Source organism: Pseudophryne corroboree, chromosome 3 (genome assembly GCF_028390025.1).
Source record: "Pseudophryne corroboree isolate aPseCor3 chromosome 3, aPseCor3.hap2, whole genome shotgun sequence".
NCBI classification, from domain to species: Eukaryota; Metazoa; Chordata; class Amphibia; order Anura; family Myobatrachidae; genus Pseudophryne; species Pseudophryne corroboree.
This window is the reverse complement of record NC_086446.1, coordinates 349,377,572-349,398,032: the sequence shown is the minus strand read 5'-3', so window position 1 is coordinate 349,398,032 and position 20,461 is coordinate 349,377,572. Positions and strand designations below refer to the sequence as shown.

General features: G+C 42.1%; 1 long non-coding RNA gene across 1 annotated transcript; it reads left to right on the top strand.

The window, feature by feature from the left end:
- The first annotated feature begins 16,898 nt into the window (after positions 1–16,898).
- LOC135055540 (uncharacterized) lies at positions 16,899–19,750 on the top strand. Its single transcript, XR_010243771.1, has 2 exons — positions 16,899–17,224; positions 19,548–19,750. It is a non-coding gene; the product is annotated as an uncharacterized LOC135055540 (long non-coding RNA).
- Positions 19,751–20,461: the final 711 nt, after the last annotated feature.

Genomic DNA, 20,461 nt, shown 5'->3' with positions numbered 1-20,461 from the left:
CCCGACTGCTAGCCACGGCTGTCTGTGGAGGGAAGATACCAACATCACACCCGGGCTGCGGTGAGGTGAGACATAGTTCTCTAAAACTGACAATTATTTCTCAGGTGATAGACACAATACCATTCTTGTGTCACTGGATGGGAGTCCGTTCCCTGCAGGGAAAATCAAGCCTAGCCATACAATTATATAAAGTCCTACAGTCTGAATAAAATCTTGGACTAAAGGGGGAATTTTGCAGCAGCACTTTTTGAATAACAATTTAATATATGAAATTCAAGTATTACCAACACTTACACATTGTGGATAAAGGATTTGGAATATACTGATGCGGGACATTAAGTTGTATTCCAGCCACTAAGTGGAAATATAAGGAATCCTGAAGCCCATTATGCAAATAAGTGGCAGCTGGTGATAAGTGTTAGTTTTGGACTGACCTGGTCTTCTAATCAATGATAGGTATTTTTTGTGTGTTGCAATATTAATTATATTGTTCCAAAGGCCTTTGGCAGGTTCATGCATATATTGATGTTAGAATTGAATTTTATATATTTTTTAATATGAAATAAAAATGGTTTAAAATCTTTATGCGCTCTCTCATATAAGTGACTGTTTGCTCTTTAAATCTAGTCCAGTTAATTAAAACTCAATCTTTCTGTTTTTACAGTAAGACTGCAGCTTCCAATATCTGGCACACTGTGTCATTCCTGGATTAGCACATTTTTCTGACTGCAGTGTCCTGAATTGACACTTCCTGTGTAAGAGTATGGAAAGGCCAAATAAATTTTTTAGGCATTTGCAGAGATGTAGCGGAAGAGGTTGAAATATTAAACCAAAGCCATTCCCCTCATATCTGCGATCTATAAAATTAGGCAACTTAAAATTAGTTTTCCCATCAGGGTCACCATCAATGCAGTACATGTGCAAGGGGCCTAGAGAGTTTGGGGCCTACTGGTGTTTTTATTCAACCAGGGGAGCAGAGCCGGCCCTAGCCAATATGATGCCCTAGGCAAGACTTTGGCTGGTGCCCCCTACCACCACCGCTGGTTCCGCCTCTGACCTTGCACCTCTTTCCCAGCACCATCACCCCTCACCCATAGCAGTCCTTATTTTGGGGTTTGTAACCCCTATATTTTAAATAGGAACAGTTCGCACATTTGGCGCACAGCCCAAAAAGGGGTGTGTTTTTGCTGGTAAGGGGCATGGCCACACAATAGTAACCCCAATTCCAATTACCCCACACAGTACTGCAACTTTATTCACATTTGATCATGCGATAGTGTCCATAATTCATATTACATCCCACAGTAATATTACTTTACCTTATAAACGTTACTCCTCACAGGAGAGCCCCTTATTCACATTACATCACACTGAATTGCTCCTTATTCACATTACACCACACCCTATTGCTCTTTATTCACATTAGACGACACAGTAGTGCCCTTTCTATATGCAACGCCACATAGTAGAGCATCTTATACACATAATGCCACACAGTAATGTCCCTTACACATATGAGACACATTATTAATGTCCTTATAAACATAATGCGCCTTACACATTATGACAACCTTTATTAATGCCCTTTTACACGTAATGTCCCTTACACATATGCCGCACATTATTAATGTCCTTATACACATAATGACACACATAGTGCCCCCTACACATTTGCTGCACATTATTAGTGCCCTTATACACATAATGACACACACAGTGCCCCTTACACATATGCTGCACATTATTAATGCATTTTTATATGACACACATAATGCTCCTTACACATATTCCAAACACTACTGCACAACCAACCTACTCACATGCACACAACACTCACACTGCCAATAACACTGTGACCTCTGCCTCTGCTTGGATACAGATGTGTCCTCATAAATCTTGCCTCAGTGCTAACGTCGGGCACATTTTTTTTAATGAAAATGCATCTTATTTGCATTGCTATGTGGCTAGGATGCACAAGCAGCTTCTGCTGATTAAAATGATATGCAGCATGCCTATATACTGTGCGATACTGTGGCTGTATCTGCATATGAAATGCTACACACAGAATATAGTCATGTCGCATATCATTTTAATCAGAAGCAGCTGCTGATGCCCCTAGGCATATCAAATGCCCTAGGCAATTGCCTAGTTTGCCTATGCCTATGGCCGGCTCTGCAGGGGAGGGGTAGTGTGTTGGGGCGGCTGTCCTTACTTGCCAGGACCCGCCCTTCAGCAGTGACATTATGCATGATTGGCAGCACTGCAGCAAATCAGACAGGCTGCTTTTCATCACAGTGTAAAAGCCGCATGTAGCGATCAGTCTGTACATTGGTGTGGTGAGCAGGGAAACGCATCGCGAGAGCTTTGCTTAAAAAGTGCTTCTCGGTGGGTTGGAGGTGAAAATGTAAAGCTGCACTCACAGTCAGTATAAAGCACACCGGTCTGTACACTGACTGTGAATGGTGTTTGAAATGTTCACCTCCAACCTACCGGGAACCTTTCTAAATAAAGCCCTTACAGTTTTCTGGCTTATACACCAACATATAGACTGCAGAGCAAACTGAGAGCTACATGCCTGCCTGACTTGCTGCTAGGTTGCATCACATGTCATTCATAAAGTCAATGCTGAAGGGTGGGCCCTGGTAAGTATGAACAGTCGACCCCTACAATCCCTCTTCCCCACCACTGGCTTTTTGACACAATGGGGGTAATTCCAAGTTGATCGCAGCAGGAATGTTTTTAGCAGTTGGGCAAAACCATGTGCACTGCAGGGGAGGCAGATTTAACATGTGCAGAGAGAGTTAGATTTGGGTGTGGTGTGTTCAATCTGCAATCTAATTTGCAGTGTAAAAATAAAGCAGCCAGTATTTACCCTGCACAGAAATAAAATAACCCACCCAAATCTAACTCTCTCTGCACATGTTATATCTGCCTCCCCTGCAGTGCACATGGTTTTGCCCAACTGCTAAAAAAATTCCTGCTGCGATCAACTTGGAATTACCCCCAATGCCCACCTCCACCATGTGTGCTTCTGTCCACACTCCATGTGTGCCTCTGCCCACCTCCACCATGTGTGCCTCTGCCTACACTCTCCATGTGTGCCACTGCCACTCAGGCCCATGGCCCATCTGTCGTTTTTGACTTCTTCTTTTTTTCAAAAGGAGAACAGCAGCAGCACTACTGCTATTTCCGTCTGTCAGATTTGATAAAAGAGCCTGCAGGCACTAGGACCCGCCGCTGCTCTAACAGTAAGTCCGTGGGTAACCAATGGGGATGCTGGAGCTGCAGCTCCCCCTGCTCACACTGCAACCTATCTCCCCCACTGCCAGCCAGCCAGAGTCCAGCCCAGGCGCAGTGTTCGAGTAAGACTGTTACTTATGACGGCGCAGAAGGCTTCATTAGCCCTCACTGCACCACAGTTTCCCAGCGCTTCCTCCTTCACTTCCTTTACCACCATGCTAGGTGCAGTCAAACTCAGCTCAGCTTTGAGAAGGTGGTCCGTGTGATTGTGACAGGGCTGTCCTGCAGATGTCTTATGCTGCTTGTTGGAGATCCAGCTGGCTGCTTCTGCTAATCAAAGATGGGCAGTTCCTGTCCTGCAGTCTGAGTCTTAGTGCAATGCCCAAAACAAGGTATGCTGCACTTGCCACCATCAACTAAAAACTTTAATAATTATATTGTGCTGGGGTGCCTTCCAGGCTCCCATAACTAATGGAACAGGTGACCAACATTTCAAGGCCCAATCAGCCATTTCATCAGGGTGAAACATTGGCAATAAACCAGGATGCGCTCCTACAGCCAATCATTACCTGATGGCATATTCTGTGAGGCCACGCCGCCTGTGATACCACTCCTCTTATCATGGTGCCCCCCCCTTTCATTTTCTTCTGGATCCGCCCCTGGAGATAACCCAGCTAAAATGAATGGAGACAACAAAGCTTATTGGTAAAAATAGTAAATTAGCCAGTAAAGAAAAAGATAGCCATCTCTAGTCATGCATTAGGGCTCTCTGAACTGGTCATCACAGCAATGCCGCCTCTCCTCTCTCACCCTGCAAAGGTAAGACATGCTGGATCCTCCCTGTCTTCACAAGCGCAATATGTCTTCTTCACCCATGTCGGCGGCTCCCAGCATCTCTTCCCTGCAAATGGGCTCAGCCTCTCCTCCAGGATCCAACTGCCATAACAGCCAGAGGGCTCCTTCTCATATCCTTTTGCTTACTTGCCGGGTCTTTCTCCTGCTCCTGGCACGCCAGTCTCTAGAAATCTCTGGCACCTTCCCTGTTGGTGCCATCAAATTTATATACATTTATATGTACAGTGGCATCAAAATATTTTGACCTTACATATTAGCATATTTTAAGGGGGAAAAAGTGCATCATATTATATCTATGTTGGAAGTATACAGTAGCCTCTAATTGCATAATACTTTTGGGCAACTCTACCTTTAACCTTATATCATAACCCTCATCTTTAGGGGTCTAATTCAGACCCTGTCGCTGATGTGCCAAATTCGCTACAAAGCGATTTTTACACATCTGTGCATGCGTGTACGCCGGTACACACATGTGCAAGGTCCTAAACTGCGTTCTCTTCAGAACGTAGTTTAAGACCTGGAGTGGGGCGGGAACGGGGTGTCAACACCGCATTTTGTGGGCATCAACGCTGTTTAAAGGACAGTGCAGGCGTGCCCAGACCGTTGCTGGTGCATACGCGCACGCAGGGGGGGGGGGGAGGTCCGAGTACCTAGAAACCCCCCCTGCCCGCCAAACTATCAGTGCTAGTGGACAATGTTTTTTGGGTTGTTTTTTTTTCAGAAGAAGCTCATGTTGCTGCAGCTCCCTCCTCGGCTCCTTACACTGTCAGTGTCCGAGTGACTGAGAAGCTGGCTGCCGGCTGCCTGTAGCGAAGCACGCAGCTCCTCTCAGGCAGTACAAACCAAGGGACTTTGAATCAGAGTCAGGTGAGGCCGTGTCTGCTATGTTCATCATGCACACACAGTGAATCTGTAGCAGCCAGGTGCGTCTTCCACATACTGTATGTCAGGGGTTGAAGGAGGGGGCACTCTAAAAATAAATTGCTGCAGCGATTGGTGCAGCATGTACCTCCCCCAGCCAGCACTGTTTGTGCAAGTACAGTAGCATGTCATGTGTATAGGTGCTTCAAATCTCCCTACTATTTACACCTGACTGTGATCCACTGCGATATTGGCAGGAAAAGCTTTGACCAGAGTGATGATCATTTCCAGCAGATGTATTGTCTAAATAAGTGCTCAGTAATGACGGTGTTATTGTAATTGAAAAGTGCATTTAATTATCCCCCTAAAATATGGAAATGTGGAAACTTATAAAAAGTGAATCAACATTGAGTAACACCCACAAACCACACACTATAGCCCAATTTTACAGTAAGTACCCTATGTGAAAAATGCACTCTACCTTAATAGCTGTAATATTGCATTAATTTGGAACAAATACACATTCAATACAAAATATGAATTTGCATATGTTGATATGAACACCCAAAAAGGTCATTTACAACATATAAAGTTGCCAAAGCACAGTGTCAAATACATTTTGGTGATGGCCCTTTCCTTAATTTGAGCAGTATAACTACTGACAGATTTGTGGGGAAAGATGGCAGCATTTGCAAGCTTAGTAGGCGTGAGGTGGAGACCAATATTCATAAGGAACTAGTTACACTGAGGCATGAATAATATTTTAGTTAATTTTAGTGGCTGCCTCTATTGTGTAACTATTGTACATCAGCAGGGTTGGGTATGTAATACCGGGGGTCGGGATGCCGACAGTCAGGTGACCGATAACGGCTTCCCGACACTGAAGACGGGGTAAGTATTTTTACAGTCCCCTACCCTAACCCTCTGGGGATGCTGGCTATGGCTAACCACCCCCATAATTCCTAACCCCCCCCTCCAACCCCATACCCTGATACCTTTGGGATGTCAGCTGTTGGTGTTCTGGTGCTGGTCTCCTGAGTGGTGTCGGAATTCTGGCATTGGTCAAATGATCGCCGGCAACCCGACTGCTGGGATGCCGAACACATCCCCCTCAGCAAGGTCCCTGGTGTCTAGTAATCTGATAGGCTGCATTCATAGGAATTTTGAGTCAGCTGACACAAAATGGTTGTCTCCTGTGTATCAGTATTGTGCCTCAGCAGTGTCACTGGTATCAGTGAGTTGATAGGTGACATTCATGAACAACTTTGGTGAAGTTCACAAAACGGCTGCCTCAACTGTGTAAATATTGTGGCACAGCGATGTCACTGATATCTAGCGAGTTGATAGACTGCATTCATAAATATTTGATCAGTCCACAAAATGGCTACTTCCACTGTGTGTAGCAATGAGTACACTTTAATAATAGGATTACAATACTATTCCTTAAGACTGGAACATTAATGAATTACACAGGTTCTGTGGCTGGCTGACTTCAAGCCTGCATTTCCCCTTGTTATAATCAGCCACAAAACCTGTGTAATTCATGAGTGTCCTGGTTTAAAGGGATAGTATGGTAGTACAGGTTGAGTATCCCATATCCAAATATTCTGAAATACGGAATTTTTTGAGAGAGAGTGAGATAGTGAAACCTTTGTTTTCTGATGGCTCAATGTACACAAACTATGTTTAATACACAAAGTTATTAAAAATATTGTATTAAATGACCTTCAGGCTGTGTGTATAAGATGTATATGAAACATAAATGAATTGTGTGAATGTACACACACATTGTTTAATGCACAAAGTTATCAAAAATATTGGCTAAAATGACCTTCAGGCTGTGTGTATAAGATGTATATGAAACATAATTGAATTGTGTGAATGTACACACACATTGTTTAATGCACAAAGTTATCAAAAATATTGGCTAAAATTACCTTCAGACTGTGTGTATACGGTGTATATGTAACATAAATACATTCTGTGCTTAGATTTAGGTCCCATCACCATGATATCTCATTATGGTATGCAATTATTCCAAAATACGGAAAAATCCAATATCCAAAATACCTCCTGGTCCCAAGCATTTTGGATAAGGGATACTCAACCTGTAGTAGTAATAATAATAATAATAATAATAATAATAATAATTAATAATAATTTTATTTATATAGTGCTCTTTCACTACTTTCTCTGCACTCAAGGTGCTTAGCTTATTTAATAATTACATATTGTTTTTTAAAAAGATATTTGTTGATAAAAGAGAATAATAAAATTACTTGCTTGTGTTGTAATCAAACAAATACAGTCGTAAAAGAGTGCTTTTTAAAAAATGAAAAACACTTACCACTCTGTTATGGTTATATAATGCTCCCATTCCTTTACTCACTAGTTTGTTTTTGTCCTGCACTTTTTCAACTGGCCAGAAGATGGCAGCAACTGATTAAAACTGTCATCCTCTTGTTGCTTTCTTGTCATAAGATATTGTATCGATGATCTGGCACAGACCTGCAGGATGTGACTTGTTACTGATAGAGATGCCTCCACCCATGCCAGACGCTGGGTTCTGTGGTAGCTCTGGATGCTGATCCTGGCCACTGTTACGTGCAGTAATGTTAGTGCTTATTTGAAGTTGGATCCCAGAACACTAGAGCTAGTTCTTTCCGGGACACCCTTTCATATAGTGCCAACATATTTTGCGCTGTACAATAGTGGAGACCAATATAACAGACAATGATAGCCATCCAGGGAATATGACACCTACAGAGGATGCTGGTCATTATAGCGTAATCATGCATACAGTGAGTTGTGACTATCCTGCATTCTATATAAGTCACACTGAACTCCATCTATCATTTTGTAGTCTTCATCTTGCCGGACACATCTTTGCATGCCAGTGCACAAACAGATGCAATGAGTGCAAAACAGTTTCTCTATGTCTCACGTGACTTTTGCCATTAGTCATTGACCCACAGTGTGCTTAGTAGAGCTGCGCTCTTATTGAATCATTAAGGAAGGATACTTCCATGTATGAGATCACTTACACATCGCAAGATGCAAATCTGCAGTAATATCATTACATGTAGTATGAATCTGCTTAGTGCAGGTTAGACAATGAAAGCAAATTTCTGATGAATTGCTTTAGCTCCTAATGCAGATTTGCGCAATAGAACGATGTTAATAAACAATCCTTATCAATTGTATGAGCTAATTAAATATCAGTTTTCCCTTAATGTAGTTCAGCCACTGGGGATACTGCTCCACGGGAGTCGATCATGGTTTATTATGACAGTACGGATTTCTCATGATAGGAAGATAGGATCAGAGCTTCTAGATCAGAGATTTTCATCCTTTTACAACTCGCTGAACAAGATTTTAATATTGCCAAGGCACATTCAAATATAATGGTGATGCATGGAGCAGTTGCGTGTCCTAGGATGTCATGTTGCAGCTTCTCCATAGGTAATGCCTGAGCCACATCTGAGAGAGCCAGAAGAGCCCAACACTGCCCGGGCCCAAAATTAGAACTGGCTATGTAACCACTAAACCCACCAGTATTGATCATTCCAGGGCCTCAGTAGCGGCAAAACATTGACGGGCCTGGCTGTGATTCTATGGCGGCACACCTGGAGACTGCTCAGGGCACACTAGTGTGTCAAGGCACAGTGGTTGAAAAACACTGTTCTAGATAAACACTGAGCAATCTTAAAGCCTTACTGGCAGGTACCACTGAATGCTGCAAAACACTCCTGAGGCCGTCTGCTCTTAAACTAATAACAGAGTTGACAGTGCCCCCCCCCCCTCCTAATGTGAACTTCCCATATATTTGAGGGAGTGGGGCATAGGCAAAATCACAATCTGTTTCAGTCTGGCAAATGGCACTACGAGCATCACATAATGGTAGCATTGGTGGTGACCCACTGCATTTGAGGTCTACTACGGTATGCCTGTGCTCATGATCCCGGGGTCCGGGATCCTGACCGCTGGTATACCGGCAGCGGGGCGAGTGCAAAAGAGCCAGGCTATTCTCCCTCCAGGGGTGTCGTAGACACTCCGAGAGGGAAAAGAGTTGTCGGTATGCCGGCTGCCAGGATTTCAGCGCCGGTATGCTGAGCGCCAGGAGCCCTACAGCCGGCATATCAAGTGCCACCCCATTCAGGTAATGCCAGACTGAAGATAAGACAAACTTTCTGTTTTTGTCATCTTAACGAAAGATGTCCACAGGCAAGCGCAAGGGTCGTTTCCCTGCTAAAATTATGACCACAGTAGCAATAGCATATAACTAGAGCTGCAGCCACAACATGCCGTTTAAGGGACGGAGCGGAGCTGCTGCACATGCCCAGTGTAGCAGCTTCTTCTACCAAGTTTGTTGTGTGTGGAGATCTGAGCGCTCAAGTCGGTGCACTGGACCAGAGAGTAGCTGCCAGGAAGAAGAGATAGGCGCCGCCGCCTTACCATGAGATGGGAGAATGTGTGCTTAGAAAGGGCAATTCTGTCTTCTACTCTTTCTATTATGTTTGTTTGTGTATTCTGTAAAGATTAACCTTTTCGTGACCACTTATGTTTATACATATCAGTTAAATATGTTTGATACAATCTATACAAGTGTTTCCAAACCACTGTTCTCAAAGCACATTAACAGTCCAGTTTTTATGTTTAGCCATACTTGAGCACAGGTGACTTAATTAGTACCTCAGATAAGTTAACCATCTGTGCTCAAGCATGCATTCACTAAAACCTAGACAGTTAGTACGTCATGAGGACTGAGGTTGGGAAACACTGGCCTATACCATCTACACCATTTATAGTGATTATTAATACTGTATTCCATACACTATCCACTGTATGACAAGAACAACGTGTACATATATGTCCAGCAGATCGGTGCTAGTTTTTACCGCTCCCCCTGACTCCCGCACCTGCTCCAGTGTTCCTTTGTTGATTAAATTTGGAACCCCCCCCTAGAAATCCTGCATTTACCCCTGATGCTGAAGCAACATTTTTAGTTTTGTGTAATCTTTTCAGCAAAAAGAAAAATCAAAGTGTGTAACTATATAATAATATGAATGGGCTTTTTTTTTCTTTTGTACTGTATGTCCAAACCCAAAACGGACCTTTAACTGTAAAGCTGGGTACACACTTAATGATGTGTGTACCCATCTGACATGACGGCCAATGTAACAATATATTGCCCATCCCGTACACACTGAACAATATATTGGGCGACCGCACAATATATCACTCATTGCCACATTGCAATGCACGCCTTTGTTTGCTGGGTCATCCCACTGCGCGTGCAGTATGCCTGACGGGACAACCTGGCAAACAACCCATGGGTGCACGCAGTAGTGGGTACACACTAGTCAATGTGCCCAATATGACGGTTCAATCTGCTGCATCGGGGAACATATCACCTAGTGAGTACCCAGCTTAACAGAAGCACAAAACCTACTGAGTACCTTGGCCAAAGAAGTGCAAGCGTAAACATCCAGGCACAAAATGAGAAGCCCCAATTATTGATGTGCCATACAGGTGAGAAACATACCCATAACATCTGTTTTTCTTTTTTCTCTAAGGGGCATATGTACTTGATAAATAGGTTCCTTTATACATAATGTTGAAACTGAAACACAAATGTGTTAATACTTTTGGTTCACTGACTGCAATTATTTATTGGTAGGAAGAGTGTTTCAAAAAAATAAGTAAGTAAACAACTGAGTTTGGACACCTGTAGTAACTGTAATGTCAGTACACTGTACACAGTATTTAGTCAAGTGTATATTTAAACTGTGGATATTTAATTACAAACTATGCATTAATTTGTAATGGCAAAAGAAGGAACTCTCTTGATATGCATAAATAGTTAATGATTATCAGGTTGCTACCCAATACATATCATTAAAAAAATATTTTTTTGTGGCAGATTAATAAAGACAGATGGGATATATAACCATGCACATAAAGCATGTTCTTTTAGGCACCTGATGGTCTAGAGCTCTTCATCTGTGCAAGTTTTTTTTAATTATTTTAACCTTGGCCATCTTTTTACTACTTTAGTTCAAGTCCTAATCAATTGATGCCATATCTATCCTTAAGCCAACTTGTTGAATGTATGACCAAAATCTCCAAGAGCGCAAAGTATCAGGACATGTGACCAGTTTGAAAGATATGTAACAAAGGAAAGGGCTGCTCAGTCCTCTCCAAAATGGTCCTCCTGTTCGCCTCACGATGATCTCTCTTCACTTCCAGTTATCCCTTGCACAATATGTGAGATTTGAGATGGGGCACAATTCAGGGTCTCCTCTGGCACCCTTTAAAAAGGAAAAGTGGCAAAAAATGTCCACCTCTCACTCCTGCTTGCCCTGCATGAAGCAGCATTACATTCCAGGATCAGTTTGCTGTTCCGGCTCCCAGAAGAAAGAATAAAGTTAAAACATCTGTTAATTTATAAACCAATTTAACCATGACTGGTTAATAAATGGCTAACATCTGCTGAGACCGGTATGGATCTGTGCTGGCGACGCCACTCTGGGACCAGGAAAGGAACAGATTGATCTGAGGAAGGCCGTGTTGGCTTCTGGCCGTGCAAGGCTTTATTAGGACACTTATTTTCGGGATAAAGATTCATTAAAATCTTCCTGCGCAAAAAGGTGGTTAAACATGAAACTATTTCAAATAGGGAAAAGCGTTTGCTCACTGTTTAGCTGTTGCAAATCAATTTATGCTCAGAAAACAGTTGTATCACAAATGCAAATTAACCTTTTAAACAGTATGTTTCTTTTCTTCCAGGTGTGAACAAGAGATTTGCGAGACTTGGTACACTACACACACGCTAGGTAGACACAATTAGATTTGGACGCCTGGTTATACAGGTACTTTTATAATTTGGAAAGATATGCACAAATGCTGAAGAGAACGGTAAGGAAAGAGACCATCAAGGTTTGGACACATAAATGAGAGACCTCTGCGGTGTTAAACATTTTTGTAAGGTGTTTTGTTTGTCATTCAGTTGTTTTAGCTAAATAATTAATCATAAACCTGCATGTAATTGGTTATTGTGCCACAAAGCAAACCTCTATGTGTTACAAAATATATGTATATATTTAACCTGAAAATTAGACCTGCTGCACAAAGCCTAGATTTTTAGATAATTTGTGCTACAAATAAATATGTGGCACAATGTGAGTATTGTATTAACACAATATGTTCATGTGCTGTAAAATAGCATTTTGGTGCAATAGAATAAATCTGGTGCTGCTAGTTATTTTGGTGAAACAATATTGAGCCAGTAAATTAATATGAAATATTTTTTGACAAAAATGTTTTTGTATCATAAAATACTAATTTGAAAATGGAAAAGAAGCTGATTTAAAGAAATGAAGTAGCCTGATAATTCTGCACTATACATAACTATTACTACTAGATATTAAATATGATTATTTTTTATTATACTATAACCAGTATAAATGTAATAATTAAAATACATAAAAGAGTTTGCGTTTTTTTCTTGTAAGCATACTTGGATTTAGTATGGCTACATAGGGCATTGTCCATACTGTCAGACCTGTTTTCTTATAAATGCCTTACAGTATAAAAAATCCTAAATTATTATTTTTAAAGTAGATTTCTCTTACTGTATTATGCAGATGAAATGTGGAGGAGGTTAAAGCAAAGTCCTGATTCAGGTGGGACTGTGTTCATTCTGGGTAGCTGTTCCCTTGTCCAACTTGGTTTCGGTATGAATGGTCGACCATGTTATGGTCGACAGTCATTAGGTCGACCACTATTGGTCGACATTGGCATGGTCAACATGGACAAATGGTCGACACGTGAAAGGTCGACATATGAAAAAATCAACATGCCATTTTTTAAACTTTTTTTGGTGTCATTTTTTGAGTAAAGTGACGGGGAATCCCAATTAGTGCACCGCGTCCCCTCGCATGGCTCGCTTTGCTCGCCATGCTTCGGGCAAGGTGCCTCACTCCGCTACCGCTGCGCTCGGCACAGATTACCGCTCCCAATCGTAGTCCACGTGGATCGTAAAGTATGGAAAAGTTCCACAAAAGAAAAAAATTGTGAGAAACTCATGTCGACCTTTTCATGTGTCGACCATGTCGACCATGTCAATGTCGACCAATAGTGGTCGACCTAATGATTGTCGACCATAACATGGTCGACCATCCAAACGGATACCGTCCAACTTACAGAACAGCAGCTTTGACTGCTGGGAATGTTGAGAGATATGCCTTACTCACTGCTGGTAATGTTGCCCTTAATTGCCGGAACAAAAATGGCACATTTAATAACAAGCATTTTCACTTGCGTCCTTGTCTTTTGATGGTGTATGTTGTCGCTTTTTGGCATGTGTGATTTGTGTTGATTTTGAGGCTTTTGAATGGGAAGTTGCTTCATGAGTCACATTTGAATGGACTATAATTTGCAGCAGAATGCCTCACAAGTCGCATGCCAACACAACGCTAATCACGCCTCAGTTTGCAACACAAGTCGCTGTAAAGCAACAAAATCCCCAAACACATTCCCTTCTGCTGGTGCAGCCCACATGAAATCACTGCCTGGATCCAGCCTACTCCAAAACCTGCCTCGATTGACAGCAGAAAGTGATTTCTGCAGGGGACTTGCTGGCCTTTTCTTAGCATTCTGATTGGTTTACCCATAATTAAAATGGTTTTCACATGTTGCTTTTTGGAGTAATGCAATTTTTGGACGATTTTGAAGAAACTTAGGGAAAAAATGGATTTCACATGGCAAAATGCTCAAAAAACACAGTTCATTGATTTTTGTGCATTGAGTTGTGATTTTTAAGCGATTTTTGTGCGACCTAGTATGTGCGACTGAGTATTCTTAGTAAATGTGTGATTTCCACTGGTACCAATGTTGTTTGGATGATTTTTTTACCGATGGTGATTTGTCGGTATTTGGAGTGTGAAATCGCATTTGACATGTGAATTCTATGCAAATTAATACTTAGTTAATTTGCAATATGCAAAATTGTGGCTTTTTCGCAAAAAACAAAAAACAAAATGGGAAAATCGACCCTATTCCACCTTTAGTAAATTTCCCCCCTGCTGTGCAGACTTGCAGCGAGTGGGTACCACATCCTCCTGCACCAGTGGCGTAACTAGAGGTCTGGTGGCCCCTGGCAAAAACATATAATAATATTTTATGTATATACCGCTCTTTTTCCAATAGGACTCAAGGCGCTTTACAGGCAACAAAAACAAAAACAAAAGATTAATTAATACTGTAATTGGTGCAGACATTTTGGGTAATAACCTATACGGGTAATATATTAAACCCACAGAAGGTACCAGGTGAAGCAGCTGACTTGGGCGCACTACGTAGGATTACCCTGAGTGGAATAAGTTATGCCTAGAGGAGATGACACAAAATGTATAGTTGCAGCGTCTCAATCTTAAGAGTGGGTCCCAACATAACCATCAGATACGCGTATTTTCATCCCATCCACAGGTGTACCAGGTGAGGAAGCCGTGTTGCGCACATAAGCATACCTTTAATGTTGCATGTAATATGTGTTACGGCTGCCTGACCCAGTCTAGCCACCCTGTAGTTATGCCACTAACCAGCACTGATGTAAGCAGTTCAAGGATGTGGAAAGGGATTTGGGAAGCCCAGCACTTCAGAGGCACTTGACTTCCCCCCGGGATGGGGTCTACTATGTTATGCCAGCGCTTGGGATCCTGGCGCCCAGCATACCGGCACCGGGATCTCGACCGCCAGCATGCCGGCAGTGGGGTGAGCACAAAAGAGCCCCTTGTGGGCTCGCTGCGCTCGCCACACTGTGGGCACGGTGGTGGGCTCAAGTGATTTATTCTCCCTCCAGGGGTATCATGGACCCCAAGAGAGAGAATATTTGTCAGTATGCCGGCTGTCGGGATCCCAGCGTCGGTTTTCTAAGCGCCGGGATCCCAACAGCTGGCATAGCAAATACCTCCCCCGGGATGTTCTGACATTTCCTCATAATGGGTCACAGCTATGCACTGTCCCAACATTTCTAATATTGGGACGTATGGCCATCAATAATTGTTTGGAAAGGAAGTTGGATGTGGCCTTTAGCGGCAACATTTTTAATCATTCTCTGATTAAAAACACAGTAGATACTATTGCATATCAGTGTATTGTGTGTTGGGAATTATGTGTGTGCAGGTGTTGTTATTTGCAGAGCTATATAAGCAAACACGAGCGGATGACTCAAACTATAAACAGCCCAGTTACTGAACCCGTGGTGTTGGTTTAATGAAGTTATCAGGTACAGCCATGTGATACACACTGGTGATGGATCAAAGCTTTGAGCGAAGTGGAGTTCTGTACCGTTGCCCAGACGGTGAGTGTATACTGCGGTGCAGTGTTGCCGGAAAGCTTTATATAATCAGGTAAGCATCCAATCTCTGTGGAAGACTTATATCTCCATCATGTTACTTCTCACACAGTCTCCCTGTATTAAGGAATGATCTACAAGATGCAGTTGCATGGTGCAGCAGTATGTAATACCCTGGAACTGTAAGCACAAATCAACTGTGACACTACAGGTGCCAGCATGACTTTAATAAAAGTAAAATGTTTGCTGGAGTTGCATAGCACTGAGCCAGCAGCCTACAGCTTGCAGCACAGAAGGGGTTAATAGCCCAACTCACAGTTAGACAGATCAGTCTGCAAAAAGCAAATGCAAGACTCACCAAGTTGCAACTCAAGGCGGGAAATCCCAAATGAACTCAGGGCGGGAAATCCCAGATAGAATTTCTCCCTGGGAGTAAAAGGTTATAAAAGGCTGTCATGCAGCAGCAGCATGGTCTTTGCAGCCTGGTGTCTTTGCAGTCCAGAAGCCTGGAGTGTTAGCAGAAACACATGTGTTAGCTAGGAGAGAAGCGTGGTGTGTGAGCTGGAAAGATGTAGCCCCAGTGAGGGCTCCCCACATGTTTAGGTGGGGAGAGATGCCAGCCACAGCAAGGCACCTGACAGAGGTAGACACCGCAGTGTGAGAGCAGCAGTACTCAGAATCCAGTGAGAGGGTGATGCAGTGAGAAGAATGTGCCACAGGTGTGAGTCTCATGAGAAGAGGTATCTGGGGAGTGGTCGGAAGCCACGCGGCATGATTAGAAGCCCCCCATGGACAAGAGTCCTCGCTATGACAGAGAGAGAGACGGTAACCTGGTATGTGTAGCACTACTGGTCACAGAATGCCCTGGTACGTAATGCTGTTTGCCATATTCATGCCGCTGCGATTAAGTGATGCGCTGGAAGAGGTGCCCTGATATGTGGTCTAATGTAACCGTTATGCTTTGTGCTGGAGGAGATGCATTAAGAAGTTATTCCTGCTATATACCTGCTTTGATGTTAAAATAAACTTTATGCTGTTTATGAGATGGCCTGGCGCCCAATTCTCTATGCGCTGCACCGACACCTGTAGTCCACTCCCACAATGCACCTGTAATTAAACACCTGATTATTCAGGGGACCCTCTGGTATCTGTGCCTGAACCCATGACTAGCCGGCGCAGAGTAAGTGTGATGCACTTTATACAGTGACTGCAGATTTTGCATACCAGTAAGGTTTTACAAGTACATCATATAGGAAGGCAGACCTCACTGGGTCCTAGTGCCCAGCATTTATGCACAGCTACTTTCCAACATTGTTTATGTGTTTTAACCGTTAGTACTCATATTAGTTATTAACTTTCGTGTTTAGTTGGGTTTGGGAGATGTTGTATTGCAATAAACTTTATTTGTGTGTATTTATATATTTGACTATTTTAGTGACATCGAGGGGTAAATTTACTAAGATGGGAGTTCTATTTAAGATGGGATGTTACCCATAGCAACCAATCAGATTCCAGGTATTATCTTCTAGAAGGTGCTAGACAAATGACAAGTAGAATCTGATTGGTTGCTATGGGCAACATCCCATCTTCAATAGAACTCCCATCTTAGTAAATTTACCCCCTAGTGTGAAAACTTACCTCTCCAGGGCCCCAATCCTCCTCATTAGCTTGGCCTTCTGACCTCTTCATTTATTAGGATTGGAGGGGTATACTCATGGATCTTAATGTGTTTTTTATTTTATTTTTTTTATTAGAAACTAGACCAAGCTATTTAGCTCTGCAACTGATTGAGATATTTAAATGGAACCTTCAAATGAATGGAGCTCCACAGCATTGTTAATACTTTTTTCAAATAATCACATTTGTGATTGGCTGGTACAAAAAGAGAGTCCCTGCTCTGATCATCTAGAGGTAAGCAGTGATAGTGTTCAGACTATATAAATTTATTTTCTATGTTTAGCAAAGTAGTAAATATCAGTTTGAAGGGATTTAATTTAAACTAGCGTTTGCCCGTGGCTTCACATGTGTAGATGTCTTCCTTAAAAATGTTTTCATCTGCATAGTTAACAAACAGTCCCTAGAAGTATATTTCTCCCCAAAAATGTATATTTCTATACATAAAGTACATATAGTCATACTGGACTTGAGGAGCCTGCACACTGCACACACTGAGTGTCAAGCATCAATTTTATCCTTTATTGCTCGTCTCCCTGATGCAACATCGAGATAATACATACCTCAGTTTCTTTCTAGGTCACTAAGCTATCCAATCGTGAAAACGACATCCAAATTCATTTAGTAGATTTTACATGATGCTGGAACGACAGAGAAAAATTATAACTTTATTATATACTGGCATTTGCCCTCACGTGGATGTCCATTATTGCTCAGCGGAATTAATTTTACGACGACAGTAGTGGCATCTATATTGTGATGTGCAGTTTATATTATAAACATTGATCACAAAATGTCTTTGTAAACAATATTTGCAGTTTTTCCTTCAGGGATTAACGCAAAAAGATACTTGGTGCATCATCTACTGGACTGACATGTATGCTGCAACGGGTGTAGTACGGGTGACCGGCGGTCTCCTGACCGCCGGTCACCTTACCGACGCCGGGATCCCGGCAGCATACCGACGCCGGGATCCCGGTGGGGAGGGGCGAGTGCAGCAAGCCCCTTGCGGGCTCGCTGCGCTCGCCACGCTGCGGGCTCGGTGGCGACCTGCGGTCGCCACGGGTTCTATTCCCACTCTATGGGTGTCGTGGACACCCACGAGTGGAAATAGTCCCTGTTGGTCGGCATGCCGACCATCGGGATAGTGAGCCGTCGGGCTCACGGAGGAGGTCATGTGACTGTCGGTCAGCCGACCGGCGGTCACATGACTACCACCCGCTGCAACTTCATGAGTCAAGTTAAGATGCCTGATTAGTGATTAATATATTGGGGGAATTCAATTAGCTCCAATAATTTCAGAGCTATTGAATTCACCCCCCTGTGCATTCAATTGCTGGACGTTTTTGCTCATTTTTAAGGCATTTTTTAACCAGTGCCTTTTCATTCTTTTCTTTTAGCAAGAATGCTTTGGCGAAAAAAGGCCTCAAAATCGTCAAAATGGCCCGTGTTTTCGCTGGCACAAGTGCGAAAACATGTGGATTTGCAGATGCAAATGTTTTTAGCTCCTGCCATATTTTTCGCCTAGGTGAAAAAACGGCCCTGCTATTGAATAGGGCAAATTCCCATTTGCTCTAAAAAAAAATAGCGAAAGTGCAGTTTTTTGCCAGTCTTCATAGTTCATAAACAGTCCCTAGAAGTATATTTGTCCCCCAAAAAGTTTTATTTATATACATATAGTAATTTTTGGCTTGAGGTGCTTGCGCGCTGCACGCATGTCAAGCATCTGTTGTTTTTTTTAATAATTATTTTTATTGGATTTTTCAAATATACAAAAGTAAACGGACAGAGAATAGCATATCAGAGGGTTCTAAAAAGCCCAATATAACATGACAATAGACAGTTATATAAAGTATGAGTATAGGACATAAAATATGGATAGTTGTATACTTTCCAGTAAACATATCATGCTGACTGGAAAAGTGTTCAAAAGATGGTGGGCAGTCATTAAGTGCGTGTGGTCTATATTCAATATATGCATTCCCTGTATATAATATTTTAACTATAAATTTAGCGTAACTGAGAAGTATAAGAGGGGGTTAGGGAGGGGGAAAGAAGAGGAGGGGGCTCTTCAATTTAAGGACATAGTAATTATCCGCCAATAGAACATATAGACCAGGAACCTTTATCATGGGTGAATATTACAATGGATAATAAGCAAACTAGATGTGGCAAATACGGATACCGCTTTCTATGTTACATAAAAATTTGATCTTCTTATTGAATTGCGTCAAAAGGGCCCCATCGATTAATAAAGCTGTTACAGTTTTGATAGTATATCGAGGCATCATGCTTATCAAAATGCATACATTTCGTTAATAGGGACAGCAAGTTAGACAATGTGGGGGTATTGGTAGATATCCACAGTTTGAGGATTAATTTCTTCGCTGTAGTGACTAAAATAGTCAAGAAAGGTATCATGTGATATTGATGTAAGGGAAGATGCCAGGCATCAAAGTTCGCAAACAATAGTGGGATGGGGTGTAAGGTAACATGTAAATTAAAGGTGATATTTATATAATTGATAATTTTATTCCAAAAATTTTTAATGTGTCCACAGGACCACATGTTATGGAGGAGAGTAGCTGAGGAATAACCACATTTTTTACAATTGCCCGTTTCATCATGAACAAAGTGACGCCTCTGTCCTTGGGATATATATACACTCTATAAATCGTCTTAATGTGTTTCTTGCAATGAAGATGAGCGAAGAATACGAAGTGTTCTATCATAATATTGAAATAAAGTATTAGATTGAAGTAATATAGGAAGATCTATTGCCCATTTAGACGATGTTTGAGTCCATAATTTCGAGGTCAAGGGTAGAAAGAATTCTTTGTAAACTAGCTTGGTTTTGAATTTTTTCATCCTGAATTTGCTTATAATGTTATGCAATAGGTCTAGCTGGGATTGGCTAAGGGTTGTAGGAGGTAGAGAAGCAATGCAATGAGACAACTGCATTATTGAGTAAAAGCTGTGATTGGATAAACCAAATGTGGATTGAAGTTGCTGAAATGTTAATGGTTTGCCACCTAGATAAAATACGTGAGAAATAAGTTTAAGGCCCTTCTGTTGGAGGCGTCTAAAGGCTGAGCTGTCCAGACCTGGTGTGAACATTGGATTATCCCAAATGGGAAGCCATTCGGATCTCAAGGGGTTTCTATTGAGAATTTTACATAGTGATCTCCATGCTTCATATCTCAAAAAAATACATGAGAGTGAATTCCCTTTGGATTATGTGTGTTTCCGGGTTGTGAAGTAAGGCTCTTGGAGAATACAGGTGAAGCAAGACACTGTCCAATTTATGGAAAGAAAAATTGTTCAGTTCCAGTAGCCAATCTAGTGCATACCTAGTGAGGAGTGCTTTAGAGTACAGGAATACATTTGGGAAACCAAGTCCCCCTGCAGATTTAGGCAGTTGAAGTTTTGAGAGAGAAATTCAAGGTTTTCTAGATCTCCAAATAAATGTGCTAC